This window comes from Channa argus, unplaced genomic scaffold (genome assembly GCF_033026475.1).
Source record: "Channa argus isolate prfri unplaced genomic scaffold, Channa argus male v1.0 Contig101, whole genome shotgun sequence".
Taxonomy (NCBI): Eukaryota; Metazoa; Chordata; class Actinopteri; order Anabantiformes; family Channidae; genus Channa; species Channa argus.
The window spans coordinates 656-15,374 of NW_027125320.1; the positions used below are offsets into that span (position 1 = coordinate 656).

The 14,719-nt window shown below is 42.5% G+C and overlaps 10 non-coding genes across 10 annotated transcripts; all 10 read right to left on the minus strand.

Annotated features, from left to right (window-relative positions):
- Positions 1-474: 474 nt before the first annotated feature.
- On the minus strand, positions 475-546 carry trnaq-uug (transfer RNA glutamine (anticodon UUG)). The gene has a single exon. It is a non-coding gene; the product is annotated as a tRNA-Gln (tRNA).
- A 2,273-nt stretch (positions 547-2,819) lies between these two features.
- Positions 2,820-2,902, minus strand: trnal-cag (transfer RNA leucine (anticodon CAG)). Its single transcript has one exon. It is a non-coding gene; the product is annotated as a tRNA-Leu (tRNA).
- Positions 2,903-3,890: 988 nt separating this feature from the next.
- On the minus strand, positions 3,891-3,962 carry trnaq-cug (transfer RNA glutamine (anticodon CUG)). The gene has a single exon. It is a non-coding gene; the product is annotated as a tRNA-Gln (tRNA).
- A 538-nt stretch (positions 3,963-4,500) lies between these two features.
- Positions 4,501-4,583, minus strand: trnal-aag (transfer RNA leucine (anticodon AAG)). Its single transcript has one exon. It is a non-coding gene; the product is annotated as a tRNA-Leu (tRNA).
- A 2,447-nt stretch (positions 4,584-7,030) lies between these two features.
- Positions 7,031-7,102, minus strand: trnaq-cug (transfer RNA glutamine (anticodon CUG)). The gene has a single exon. It is a non-coding gene; the product is annotated as a tRNA-Gln (tRNA).
- A 513-nt stretch (positions 7,103-7,615) lies between these two features.
- Positions 7,616-7,698, minus strand: trnal-aag (transfer RNA leucine (anticodon AAG)). The gene has a single exon. It is a non-coding gene; the product is annotated as a tRNA-Leu (tRNA).
- A 987-nt stretch (positions 7,699-8,685) lies between these two features.
- trnaq-cug (transfer RNA glutamine (anticodon CUG)) lies at positions 8,686-8,757 on the minus strand. The gene has a single exon. It is a non-coding gene; the product is annotated as a tRNA-Gln (tRNA).
- A 2,142-nt stretch (positions 8,758-10,899) lies between these two features.
- On the minus strand, positions 10,900-10,971 carry trnaq-uug (transfer RNA glutamine (anticodon UUG)). The gene has a single exon. It is a non-coding gene; the product is annotated as a tRNA-Gln (tRNA).
- A 3,136-nt stretch (positions 10,972-14,107) lies between these two features.
- Positions 14,108-14,179, minus strand: trnaq-uug (transfer RNA glutamine (anticodon UUG)). The gene has a single exon. It is a non-coding gene; the product is annotated as a tRNA-Gln (tRNA).
- Positions 14,180-14,520: 341 nt separating this feature from the next.
- Positions 14,521-14,603, minus strand: trnal-cag (transfer RNA leucine (anticodon CAG)). The gene has a single exon. It is a non-coding gene; the product is annotated as a tRNA-Leu (tRNA).
- Between the last annotated feature and the right edge of the window lie 116 nt (positions 14,604-14,719).

Sequence of the window (14,719 nt, forward strand, 5' to 3'; positions counted from 1 at the left end):
TAACAGTCTGTGGTTTTACTGAGCAGTCCTGAACACTCTGATGCTTGACAGGGGTTTCAAGGCTTATTGCATTTCACAGGGAGATATTTCAACTACTAGCCCTTATGACTCTGTTTGGGGTGAAACACAAAAATAGGGAAGCACTTGAAAACGAGGGGTCGGGTTATAAATTAGGAATTTGGGATTGTGTCTGGGATCGCACTTCATGCCCAAAATGTGTTTTTAGCATTATCTGAATGAGATCCGCAAGGATATTTACTTAAGAGTGTGTCTATCGTAAACCATTGTGCAACCTTTGCCTCATCTCTCTCCCTGTATTAGTTCTTTAAACATTTGCCATGAGTGTTGATTGCACAAAGTACTCTATGTCTCTGGAACAAGATGAGCTCGTTGACAATGCCACTGTGTGTCTCCCAGTTGGTGGAGTAACTGAGTCACTCATTGGGGCAAAAAAACCTACAACTAGCCAGCGGTAGGTTCCACCGAGATTTGAACTCGGATCACTGGATTCAAAGTCCAGAGTGCTCACCATTACACCATGGAACCATTACACATTGTTAGGCTACTTTTGTTGAGCAGTTTCTTCCAGACGATTTGATTCATTTCAGTATTGTGTGCATATTGACAACTTGGAGATTGGGTGATCATGTAGCAAACTATAAAATTGCCAATACAAGGAAGTTTGGGTACATCTAAGCACTGTGTCACTCTTATCTCTGTGTGTGATGTTCATTGCATCTATCCAGATGAACTGTAACTTGTATAACATCAAAGTCTATGAATTCATCCAGGTAAGCAGCATTGGAGAATCGGTGGCTCCCCACCTTTGACTAATGTGGGAGAATGTGTTTTGCAAGTGTCAGCTGTTGTCCCTAAAATCCAAAATTTGTCAGAAGTGGGATTCGAACCCACGCCTCCAGGAGAGACTGCGACCTGAACGCAGCGTGAAGTATGGGATGTCTCAGGCAAAAAAGAGCTTGTTGAGTAAGCCACTACACATCTGTCAGCTGGTATTGGTGTTCTTCTGCCCTTTGCTGGGAAGACATCAATTCATGGAGCTTTAACATATGCATTCATTTTTTCAGCAAACTCCAGAAAAAGAGTTCTTAGAGTAACCAGTATCCAATTATTGCATTCCATTAATTGAACCCCGTAATTTGATAGAGTACTAGAGTCATTGAATGGAGCACAACAGAAAGAACTGTTGCCAAAGTTGCCTGCATTTATTGCACATTAAATCCTGAGACCAGCAACATACGCCTTAGACCGCTCGGCCATCCTGACAACAGGAGGGGGGGTTGTTTGGTACTCCAAAAAAATCCGAAAAGACAGCGTTTAGATTATGCGTAATTATTGTGAATCAAATGTGCAAACTCGTCATCAGCCTATCTCTTTATCAGTTCATTGCGACCCTGGCCATCAGTGATTGATGCGTGAAGTATGGGATGTCTCAGGCAAAAAAGAGCTTGTTGAGTAAGCCACTACACATCTGTCAGCTGGTATTGGTGTTCTTCTGCCCTTTGCTGGGAAGACATCAATTCATGGAGCTTTAACATATGCATTCATTTTTTCAGCAAACTCCAGAAAAAGAGTTCTTAGAGTAACCAGTATCCAATTATTGCATTCCATTAATTGAACCCCGTAATTTGATAGAGTACTAGAGTCATTGATGACTAGAGTCATTGAATGGAGCACAACAGAAAGAACTGTTGCCAAATTTATTGCACATTAAATCCTGAGACCAGCAACACAGCTCAAATGACGAGCTGGTTTTATTCGTCCTACACTATAACAGGTCCCACCGTAATTTGAACTCAGATCGCTGGATTCACAGTCTAGAGTGCTTACCTATACACCAGGGAATCTCCAGATGCTGCCAAATGAAGAATATGCGCACTGGAAATGTGAACAGTGTTACACAGACAACAGTTGTAACAGTCTGTGGTTTTACTGAGCAGTCCTGAACACTCTGATGCTTGACAGGGGTTTCAAGGCTTATTGCATTTCACAGGGAGATATTTCAACTACTAGCCCTTATGACTCTGTTTGGGGTGAAACACAAAAATAGGGAAGCACTTGAAAACGAGGGGTCGGGTTATAAATTAGGAATTTGGGATTGTGTCTGGGATCGCACTTCATGCCCAAAATGTGTTTTTAGCATTATCTGAATGAGATCCGCAAGGATATTTACTTAAGAGTGTGTCTATCGTAAACCATTGTGCAACCTTTGCCTCATCTCTCTCCCTGTATTAGTTCTTTAAACACTTGCCATGAGTGTTGATTGCACAAAGTACTCTATGTCTCTGGAACAAGATGAGCTCGTTGACAATGCCACTGTGTGTCTCCCAGTTGGTGGAGTAACTGAGTCACTCATTGGGGCAAAAAAACCTACAACTAGCCAGCGGTAGGTTCCACCGAGATTTGAACTCAGATCACTGGATTCAAAGTCCAGAGTGCTCCCCATTACAACATGGAACCATTTCACATTGTTAGGCTACTTTTGTTGAACAGTTTCTTCCAGACGATTTGATTCATTTCATTATTGTGTGCATATTGACAACTTGGAGATTGGGTGATCATGTAGCAAACTATAAAGTTGTCAATACAAGGAAGTTTGGGTACATCTAAGCACTGTGTCACTCTTACCTCTGTGTGTGATGTTCATTGCATCTATCCAGATGAACTGTAACTTGTATAACATCAAAGTCTATGAATTCATCCAGGTAAGCAGCATTGGAGAATAGGTGGTTCCCCACCTTTGACTAATGTGGGAGAATGTGTTTTCCAAGTGTCAGCTGTTGTCCCTAAAATCCAAAATTTGTCAGAAGTGGGATTCGAACCCACGCCTCCAGGAGAGACTGCGACCTGAACGCAGCGCCTTAGACCGCTCGGCCATCCTGACAACAGAAGGGGGGGGTCGTTTGGTACTCCAAAGAAATCCGAAAAGACAGCGTTTAGATTATGCGTAATTATTGTGAATCAAATGTGCAAACTCGTCATCAGCCTATCTCTTTATCAGTTCATTGCGACCCTGGTCATCAGTGATTGATGCGTGAAGTATGGGATGTCTCAGGCAAAAAAGAGCTTGTTGATTAAGACACTACACACCTGTCAGCTGGTATTGGTGTTCTTCTGCCCTTTACTGGCAAGACATCAATTCATAGAGCTTTAACATATACATTCAGTTTTTCAGCAAACTCCAGAAAAGGTAACCAGTATCCAAATATTGCATTATATTAATTGAACCACGTCATTTGGTAGAGTACTAAAGTCATTGAATGGAGCATAAGAGAAAGAACTGTTGCCAAAGTTGCCTGCATTTATTGCACATTAAAACCTGAGAACAGCAAGCCAGCTTAAAGGTCCAGCTGGTTTTATTTATTCTACAGTATAACAGGTCCCATCGTGATTTGAACTCAGATTGCTGGATTCATAGTCCAAAGTGCTTACCTATACACCAGGGAATCTCCAGATGCTGCCAAATGAAGCAAGTGTGCACTGGAAAAGTGAACAGTGTTACACAGACACTATTTTTAATATATTTCAAATACTAACCCTTATGACAAAAATAAGGAAGCACTTGAAAACTAGGGTAGGGTTATAAAAGAGGAATTGGGGATTGTGTGTGGGATCGCACTTCATGCCCAAAATGTGTTTTTAGCATTATGTGACAGAGATCAGCAAGGATTATTATTTTAAACCATCGTTCAGGCTTGGCGTCATTTCTGTGCCGGTATCAGTTTTTTTGGAATTGTCATGAGTGTTTAGTGCACATAGTATTCTGTTTCTGGAACAAGATGAGCTCCATGACAATGCCACTGTGAGTCTCCCAGTTGGTGGAGTAACCGAGTCATTCATTGGATCGAGGAAAGCTACAACCTGCCAACAGTAGGTCCCACCGAGATTTGAACTCGGATCGCTGGATTCAGAGTCCAGAGTGCTCACCATTACACCATGGAACCTTTCCACATTGCTAGCTTAATGTTGTTGAACAAGTTCTTCCACACAATTTGATTAATTTCATTATTGTCTCCAACTTGACAACTTGGAGATTTGGCTGATCATGTAGCAAACTAAAAAAATGTCAATACGAGGCGGTTTGGGTACATCTAAGCACTGTGTCACTTTTATCTCAGTGTGTGATGTTCATTGCATCTATCCAGATGCAATGTAACTTGTATAACATCAAAATCTATGGATTTGGCCAATAGAGTCAGTCTCAAATGGACTCTCATTAGTGATTATAGGGCATAGATGAAAGACTACCTTTGATACGTAACTAGTGGAGTGCCAAAGCCATGCTCCTTGAGCTACACAGCCCTGCTTGCTTGTCAGCTATCCGTGCTTTACCCATTGCTCCTGCACTTTCTGTCTGATTGAACACACCTTATCCAGGTAAGCAGTCTTGGAGAATAGGTGGTTCCCTACCTCTGACGAATGTGGAAGAATGGATCCAATGAGTTTTCCAAGTGTCAGCTGTTGTCCTTAAAAAACAACATTTGTCAGAAGTGGGATTCCAACCCACGCCTCCAGGAGAGACTGCGACCTTAACGCAGCGCCTTAGACCGCTCGGCCATCCTGACAACAGAACAGGCTTGGTTTGGTACTCCAAAAAAAATGCGCAAAGACAGCATTTAGATTAGGCGTAATTATTGTAAATCAAAAGTGCAAACTCGTCATCAGCCTATCTCTTTATCAGTTTATTGAAGTTGCAACTGGATTCTGGACTTCCTGACTGGGAGACTCCAGTCAGTCCGGATCGGGAACAACATCTCCAGCACCACCACACTGAGCACTGGAGCCCCTCAGGGCTTTGTGCTCAGCTCTCTGCTGTTCACTCTGCTGACGCACGACTGTGTAGCAATGCACAGCTCAAACCACATAGTCAAGTTTGCTGATGACACGACCGTGGTGGGTCTAATCAGCAAGAACGACGAGTCAGCCTACAGAGAGGAGGTGCAACGTGCAACGATTAACAACCTGGTGTGGAGCAAACAACCTGTCTCTGAACGTTGACAAAACTAAAGAGATGGTTGTGGACTTCAGGAGAGCACAGGGTGACCATTCTCCATTGATCATCGATGGATCCTCAGTGGAGATAGTCAAGAGCACCAAATTCCTTGGTGTTCATCTGGCGGACAACCTCACCTGGTCAGTCAACACCAGCTCCATCACCAAGAAGGCCCAGCAGCGTCTCTACTTCCTGAGAAGGCTGAGGAAAGCCCATCTCCCTCCCCCCATCCTGACCATGTTCTACAGAGGGACCATTGAGAGCATCCTGAGCAGCTGCATCACTGCCTGGTTTGGGAACTGCACCGTCGCGGATCGCAAGACCCTACAGAGGATAGTGAGGACAGCTGAGAAGATCATCGGAGTCTCTCTGCCCTCTATCATGCACATTTACACCACACGCTGCATCCGCAAAGCCAACAGCATTGTGGACGACCCCACACACCCATCACACACACTCTTCACACTCCTGCCATCAGGAAAGAGGTTCCGAAGCATTCGGGCCACCACATCCAGACTATGCAACAGTTTTTTCCCACAAGCCATCAGGCTCCTCAACACACAGAACTGAAATAGAACTTAAACACACTGCAAACCGAACTCAGCACATTCTCATCACTCACTACTCATCTCATTCCACCACCACTTATTTATTATTTATTTACTTTTATCATTCTACATTTACTGCACTACACTGTTTACCTGCTGTTTTTTTTTTGCACATTCCAATGCAATTGCACTTTTTTTACATGCTGGACATTTAAATGCACTATACCGTTTACATGCTGCTCTTTTTTTTAACACCCCTAGCACACTTAACTGAACTGTACTGTACTGTAAAATAGTATACAGTAGGTTTACTGGTCGGCACTGTCTTGGGTCTTGTGTCTTGTGTCCTGTCCTGTGTTACTTGTGTTGTCTGTCTACACTGTCCGTCTGTACTGTTTTTTCGTCTGCACTGTTTGCACTTGGTTGCACTCGATGCACTTTATTATAGCTTGTGTTGTTTGTAGCACCTTGGTTCTTGGAGAAACGTTATCTCGTTTCTACTGTGTACTGTGTACCACTGTGTATAGTAGAAATGACAATAAAAGCCACTTGACTTGACTTGACTTGACTTGCTACCCTGGCCATCAGTGATGGATGCGTGAAGTATGGTATGTCTCAGGCAAAAAAGAGCTTGTTGATTAAGACACTACACACCTGTCAGCTGGTATTGGTGTTGTTCTGCCCTTTACTGGCAAGACATCAATTCATAGAGCTTTAACATATACATTCAGTTTTTCAGCAAACTCCAGAAAAGGTAACCAGTATCCAAATATTGCATTATATTAATTGAACCACGTCATTTGGTAGAGTACTAGAGTCAATGAATGGAGCATAAGAGAAAGAACTGTTGCCAAAGTTGCCTGCATTTATTGCACATTAAAACCTGAGAACAGCAAGCCAGCTTAAAGGTCCAGCTGGTTTTATTCATTCTACACTATAACAGGTTCCATCCTGATTTGAACTCAGATTGCTGGATTCATAGTCCAGAGTGCTTACCTATACACCAGGGAATCTCCAGATGCTGCCAAATGAAGCAAGTGTGCACAGGAAAAGTGAACAGTGTTACACAGACACTAGTTTTAATATATTTCAAATACTAACCCTTATGACAAAAATAAGGAAGCACTTGAAAACTAGGGTAGGGTTATAAAAGAGGAATTGGGGATTGTGTCTGGCATCGCACTTCATGCCCAAACTTGAATGGAATGCCCAAAATGTGTTTTTAGCATTATGTGACAGAGATCAGCAAGGATACTTAGCTAAGAGTGTGTTTATTTTAAACCATCGTGCAGGCTTGGCCTCATTTCTGTGCCGGTTTCAGTTTTTTTAGACTTGTCATGAGTGTTTAGTGCACATAGTATTCTGTTTCTGGAACAAGATGAGCTCCATGACAATCCCACTGTGAGTCTCCCAGTTGGTGGAGTAACCGAGTCAATCATTGCATCGAGAAAAGCTACAACCTGCCAACAGTAGGTCCCACCGAGATTTGAACTCGGATCGCTGGATTCAGAGTCCAGAGTGCTCACCATTACACCATGGAACCTTTCCACATTGCTAGCTTTATGTTGTTGAACAGGTTCTTCCACACAATTTGATTCATTTCATTATTGTCTCCAACTTGACAACTTGAAGATTTGGCTGATCATGTAGCAAACTAAAAAAATGTCAATACGAGGCGGTTCGGGTACATCTAAGCACTGTGTCACTTTTATCTCAGTGTGTGATGTTCATTGCATCTATCCAGATGCACTGTAACTTGTATAACATGAAAATCTATGGATTTGGCCAATAGAGTCAGTCTCAAATAGACTCTCATTAGTGATTATAGGGCATAGATGAAAGACTACCTTTGATACGTAACTAGAGGGGTGCCAAAGCCATGCTCCTTGAGCTCCACAGCCCTGCTTGCTTGTCAGCTATCCGTGCTTTACCCACTGCTTCTGCACTTTCTGTCTGATTGAACACACCTTAGGTGATTCCCCACCTCTGACGAATGTGGAAGAATGGATCCAATGTGTTTTCCAAGTGTCAGCTGTTGTCCTTAAAAAACAACATTTGTCAGAAGTGGGATTTGAACCCACGCCTCCAGGAGAGACTGCGACCTTAACGCAGCGCCTTAGACCGCTCGGCCATCCTGACAACAGAACAGGCTTGGTTTGGTACTCCAAAAAAAATGCGCAAAGACAGCATTTAGATTAGGCGTAATTATTGTAAATCAAATGTGCAAACTCGTCATCAGCCTATCTCTTTATCGGTTTATTGCTACCCTGGCCATCAGTGATGGATGCGTGAAGTATGGTATGTCTCAGGCAAAAAAGAGCTTGTTGATTAAGACACTACACACCTGTCAGCTGGTATTGGTGTTCTTCTGCCCTTTACTGGCAAGACATCAATTCATAGAGCTTTAACATATACATTCAGTTTTTCAGCAATCTCCAGAAAAGGTAACCAGTATCCAAATATTGCATTATATTAATTGAACCACTTTATTTGGTAGAGTACTAAAGTCATTGAATGGAGCATAAGAGAAAGAACTGTTGCCAAAGTTGCCTGCATTTATTGCACATTAAAACCTGAGAACAGCAAGCCAGCTTAAAGGTCCAGCTGGTTTTATTTATTCTACAGTATAACAGGTCCCATCGTGATTTGAACTCAGATTGCTGGATTCATAGTCCAGAGTGCTTACCTATACACCAGGGAATCTCCAGATGCTGCCAAATGAAGCAAGTGTGCACTGGAAAAGTGAACAGTGTTACACAGACACTATTTTTAATATATTTCAAATACTAACCCTTATGACAAAAATAAGGAAGCACTTGAAAACTAGGGTAGGGTTATAAAAGAGGAATTGGGGATTGTGTCTGGGATCGCACTTCATGCCCAAAATGTGTTTTTAGCATTATGTGACAGAGATCAGCAAGGATTATTATTTTAAACCATCGTGCAGGCTTGGCCTCATTTCTGTGCTGGTATAAGTTTTTTTGGAATTGTCATGAGTGTTTAGTGCACATAGTATTCTGTTTCTGGAACAAGATGAGCTCCATGACAATGCCACTGTGAGTCTCCCAGTTGGTGGAGTAAGCAAGTCATTCATTGGATCGAGGAAAGCTACAACCTGCCAACAGTAGGTCCCACCGAGATTTGAACTCGGATCGCTGGATTCAGAGTCCAGAGTGCTCACCATTACACCATGGAACCTTTCCACATTGCTAGCTTAATGTTGTTGAACAGGTTCTTCCACACAATTTGATTCATTTCATTATTGTCTCCAACTTGACAACTTGGAGATTTGGCTGATCATGTAGCAAACTAAAAAAATGTCAATACGAGGCGGTTTGGGTACATCTAAGCACTGTGTCACTTTTATCTCAGTGTGTGATGTTCATTGCATCTATCCAGATGCAATGTAACTTGTATAACATCAAAATCTATGGATTTGGCCAATAGAGTCAGTCTCAAATGGACTCTCATTAGTGATTATAGGGCATAGATGAAAGACTACCTTTGATACGTAACTAGTGGAGTTTCCAAAGCCATGCTCCTTGAGCTCCACAGCCCTGCTTGCTTGTCAGCTATCCGTGCTTTACCCACTGCTCCTGCACTTTCTGTCTGATTGAACACACCTTATCCAGGTAAGCAGTCTTGGAGAATAGGTGGTTCCCTACCTCTGACGAATGTGGAAGAATGGATCCAATGTGTTTTCCAAGTGTCAGCTGTTGTCCAACGCGGTACAACGCGGTTTGGGTACATCTAAGCACTGTGTCACTTTTATCTCAGTGTGTGATGTTCATTGCATCTATCCAGATGCACTGTAACTTGTATAACATCAAAATCTATGGATTTGGCCAATAGAGTCAGTCTCAAATGGACTCTCATTAGTGATTATAGGGCATAGATGAAAGACTACCTTTGATACGTAACTAGAGGGGTGCCAAAGCCATGATCCTTGAGCTCCACAGCCCTGCTTGCTTGTCAGCTATCCATGCTTTACCCACTGCTCCTGCACTTTCTGTCTGATTGAACACACCTTATCCAGGTAAGCAGTCTTGGAGAATAAGTGGTTCCCCACCTCTGACGAATGTGGAAGAATGGATCCAATGTGTTTTCCAAGTGTCAGCTGTGGTCCCTAAAATCCAACATTTGTCAGAAGTGGGATTCGAACTCATGCCTCCAGGAGAGACTGCAACCTGAACGCAGCGCCTTAGACCGCTCGGCCTTCCTGACAACAGAAGGGGGGGTTGTTTGGTACTCCAAAGAAATCCGAAAAGACAGCGTTTAGATTATGCGTAATTATTGTGAATCAAATGTGCAAACTCGTCATCAGCCTATCTCTTTATCAGTTCATTGCTACCCTGGCCATCAGTGATTGATGCGTGAAGTATGGGATGTCTCAGGCAAAAAAGAGCTTGTTGATTAAGCCACTACACATCTATCAGCTGGTATTGGTGTTCTTTTGCCCTTTGCTGGGAAGACATCAATTCATGGAGCTTTAACATATGCATTCATTTTTTCAGCAAACTCCAGAAAAAGAGTTCTTAGAGTAACCAGTATCCAATTATTGCATTACATTAATTGAACCACGTCATTTGGTAGAGTACTAGAGTCATTGAATGGAGCACAACAGAAAGAACTGTTGCCAAAGTTGCCTGCATTTATTGCACATTAAATCCTGAGACCAGCAACACAGCTCAAAGGACGAGCTGGTTTTATTCGTCCTACACTATAACAGGTCCCACCGTAATTTGAACTCAGATCGCTGGATTCACAGTCCAGAGTGCTTACCTATACACCAGGGAATCTCCAGATGCTACCAAATGAAGAATATGCGCACTGGAAATGTGAACAGTGTTACACAGACAACAGTTGTAACAGTCTGTGGTTTTACTGAGCAGTCCTGAACACTCTGATGCTTGACAGGGGTTTCAAGGCTTATTGCATTTCACAGGGAGATATTTCAACTACTAGCCCTTATGACTCTGTTTGGGGTGAAACACAAAAATAGGGAAGCACTTGAAAACGAGGGGTAGGGTTATAAATTAGGAATTTGGGATTGTGTCTGGGATCGCACTTCATGCCCAAAATGTGTTTTTAGCATTATCTGAATGAGATCCGCAAGGATATTTACTTAAGAGTGTGTCTATCGTAAACCATTGTGCAACCTTTGCCTCATCTCTCTCCCTGTATTAGTTCTTTAAACACTTGCCATGAGTGTTGATTGCACAAAGTACTCTATGTCTCTGGAACAAGATGAGCTCGTTGACAATGCCACTGTGTGTCTCCCAGTTGGTGGAGTAACTGAGTCACTCATTGGGGCAAAAAAACCTACAACTAGCCAGCGGTAGGTTCCACCGAGATTTGAACTCAGATCACTGGATTCAAAGTCCAGAGTGCTCACCATTACACCATGGAACCTTTTCACATTGTTAGGCTACTTTTGTTGAGCAGTTTCTTCCAGACGATTTGATTCATTTCAGTATTGTGTGCATATTGACAACTTGGAGATTGGGTGATCATGTAGCAAACTATAAAATTGTCAGTACAAGGAAGTTTGGGTACATCTAAGCACTGTGTCACTCTTATCTCTGTGTGTGATGTTCATTGCATTTATCCAGATGAACTGTAACTTGTATAACATCAAAGTCTATGAATTCATCCAGGTAAGCAGCATTGGAGAATAGGTGGTTCCCCACCTATGACTAATGTGGGAGAATGTGTTTTCCAAGTGTCAGCTGTTGTCCCTAAAAATCAAACATTTGTCAGAAGTGGGGTTCGAAGCCACGCCTCCAGGAGAGACTGCGATCTGAACGCAGCGCCTTAGACCCTTCGGCCATCCTGACAACAGAAGGGGGGGGTTGTTTGGTACTCCAAAGAAAACCGAAAAGACAGCGTTTAGATTATGCGTAATTATTGTGAATCAAATGTGCAAACTCGTCATCAGCCTATCTCTTTATCAGTTCATTGCTACCCTGGCCATCAGTGATTGATGCGTGAAGTATGGGATGTCTCAGGCAAAAAAGAGCTTGTTGATTAAGCCACTACACATCTATCAGCTGGTATTGGTGTTCTTTTGCCCTTTGCTGGGAAGACATCAATTTATGGAGCTTTAACATATGCATTCATTTTTTCAGCAAACTCCAGAAAAAGAGTTCTTAGAGTAACCAGTATCCAATTATTGCATTACATTAATTGAACCACGTCATTTGGTAGAGTACTAGAGTCATTGAATGGAGCAAAAGAGAAAGAACTGTTGCCAAAGTTGCCTGCATTTATTGCACATTAAATCCTGAGACCAGCAACACAGCTCAAAGGACGAGCTGATTTTATTCGTCCTACACTATAACAGGTCCCACCGTAATTTGAACTCAGATCGCTGGATTCACAGTCCAGAGTGCTTACCTATACACCAGGGAATCTCCAGATGCTGCCAAATGAAGAATGTGTGCACTGGAAATGTGAACATTGTTACACAGACAACAGTTTTAACAGTCTGTGGTTTTACTGAACAGTCCTGAACACTCAGATGCTTGACAGGGGTTTCAAGGCTTATTGCATTTAACATGGAGATATTTACACTACTAGACCTTATGACTCTGTTTGGGGTGAAGCACAAAAATAGGGAAGCACTTGAAAACGAGGGGTAGGGTTATAAATTAGGAATTTGGGATTGTGTCTGGGATCGCACTTCATGCCCAAAATGTGTTTTTAGCATTATCTGAATGAGAATCGCAAGGATATTTACTTAAGAGTGTGTCTATCGTAAACCATTGTGCAACCTTTGCCTCATCTCTCTCCCTGTATTAGTTCTTTTAACACTTGCCATGAGTGTTGATTGCACAAAGTACGCTATGTCTTTGGAACAAGATGAGCTCGTTGACAATGCCACTGTGTGTCTCCCAGTTGGTGGAGTAACTGAGTCACTCATTGGGGCAAAAAAACCTACAACTAGCCAGCGGTAGGTTCCTCCGAGATTTGAACTCAGATCACTGGCTTCAAAGTCCAGAGTGCTCACCATTACACCATGGAACCATTTCACTTTGTTAGGCTTCTTTTGTTGAACAGTTTCTTCCAGACGATTTGATTAATTTCATTATTGACAACTTGGAGATTGGGTGATCATGTAGCAAACTATAAAATTGCCAATACAAGGAAGTTTGGGTACATCTAAGCACTGTGTCACTCTTATCTCTGTGTGTGATGTTCATTGCATCTATCCAGATGAACTGTAACTTGTATAACATCAAAGTCTATGAATTCATCCAGGTAAGCAGCATTGGAAAATAGGTGGCTCCCCACCTTTGACTAATGTGGGAGAATGTGTTTTGCAAGTGTCAGCTGTTGTCCCTAAAATCCAACATTTGTCAGAAGTGGGATTCGAACCCACGCCTCCAGGAGAGACTGCGACCTGAACGCAGCGCCTTAGACCGCTCGTGACAACAGAAGGTGGGGTTGTTTGGTACTCCAAAGAAATCCGAAAAGACAGCGTTTAGATTATGCGTAATTATTGTGAATCAAATGTGCAAACTCGTCATCAGCCTATCTCTTTATCAGTTCATTGCGACCCTGGCCATCAGTGATTGATGAGTGAAGTATGGGATGTCTCAGGGAAAAAAGAGCTTGTTGATTAAGCCACTACACATCTGTCAGCTGGTATTTGTGTTCTTCTGCCCTTTGCTGGGAAGACATCAATTCATGGAGCTTTAACATATGCATTCATTTTTTCAGCAAACTCCAGAAAAAGAGTTCTTAGAGTAACCAGTATCCAATTATTGCATTCCATTAATTGAACCACGTCATTTGGTAGAGTACTAGAGTCATTGAATGGAGCACAACAGAAAGAACTGTTGCCAAAGTTGCCTGCATTTATTGCACATTAAATCCTGAGACCAGCAACACAGCTCAAAGGACGAGCTGGTTTTATTCGTTCTACACTATAACAGGTCCCACCGTGATTTGAACTCAGATCGCTGGATTCACAGTCCAGAGTGCTTACCTATACACCAGGGAATCTCCAGATGCTGCCAAATGAAGAATGTGTGCACTGGAAATGTGAACAGTGTTACACAGACAACAGTTTTAACAGTCTGTGGTTTTACTGAGCAGTCCTGAACACTCAGATGCTTGACAGGGGTTTCAAGGCTTATTGCATTTCACAGGGAGATAATTCAACTACTAGACCTTATGACTCTGTTTGGGGTGAAACACAAAAATAGGGAAGCACTTGAAAATGAGGGGTAGGGTTATAAATTAGGAATTTGGGATTGTGTCTGGGATCGCAATTCATGCCCAAAATGTGTTTTTACCATTATCTGAATGAGATCCGCAAGGATATTTACTTAAGAGTGTGTCTATCGTAAACCATTGTGCAACCTTTGCCTCATCTCTCTCCCTGTAGTAGTTCTTTAAACACTTGCCATGAGTGTTGATTGCACAAAGTACTCTATGTCTCTGGAACAAGATGAGCTCGTTGACAATGCCACTGTGTGTCTCCCAGTTGGTGGAGTAACTGAGTCACTCACTGGGGCAAAAAAACCTACAACTAGCCAGCGGTAGGTTCCACCGAGATTTGAACTCGGATCACTGGATTCAAAGTCCAGAGTGCTCACCATTACACCATGGAACCATTTCACATTGTTAGGCTACTTTTGTTGAACAGTTTCTTCCAGACGATTTGATTCATTTCATTATTGTGTGCATATTGACAACTTGGAGATTGGGTGATCATGTAGCAAACTATAAAATTGTCAATACAAGGAAGATTGGGTACATCTAAGCACTGTGTCACTCTTATCTCTGTGTGTGATGTTCATTGCATCTATCCAGATGAACTGTAACTTGTATAACATCAAAGTCTATGAATTCATCCAGGTAAGCAGCATTGGAGAATAGGTGGTTCCCCACCTTTGACTAATGTGGGAGAATGTGTTTTCCAAGTGTCAGCTGTTGTCCCTAAAATCCAACATTTGTCAGAAGTGGGATTCGAACCCACGCCTCCAGGAGAGACTGCGACCTGAACGCAGCGCCTTAGACCGCTCGGCCATCCTGACAACAGAACAGGCTTGGTTTGGTACTCCAAAAAAAAATGCGCAAAGACAGCATTTAGATTAGGCGTAATTATTGTAAATCAAATGTGCAAACTCGTCATCAGCCTATCTCTTTATCG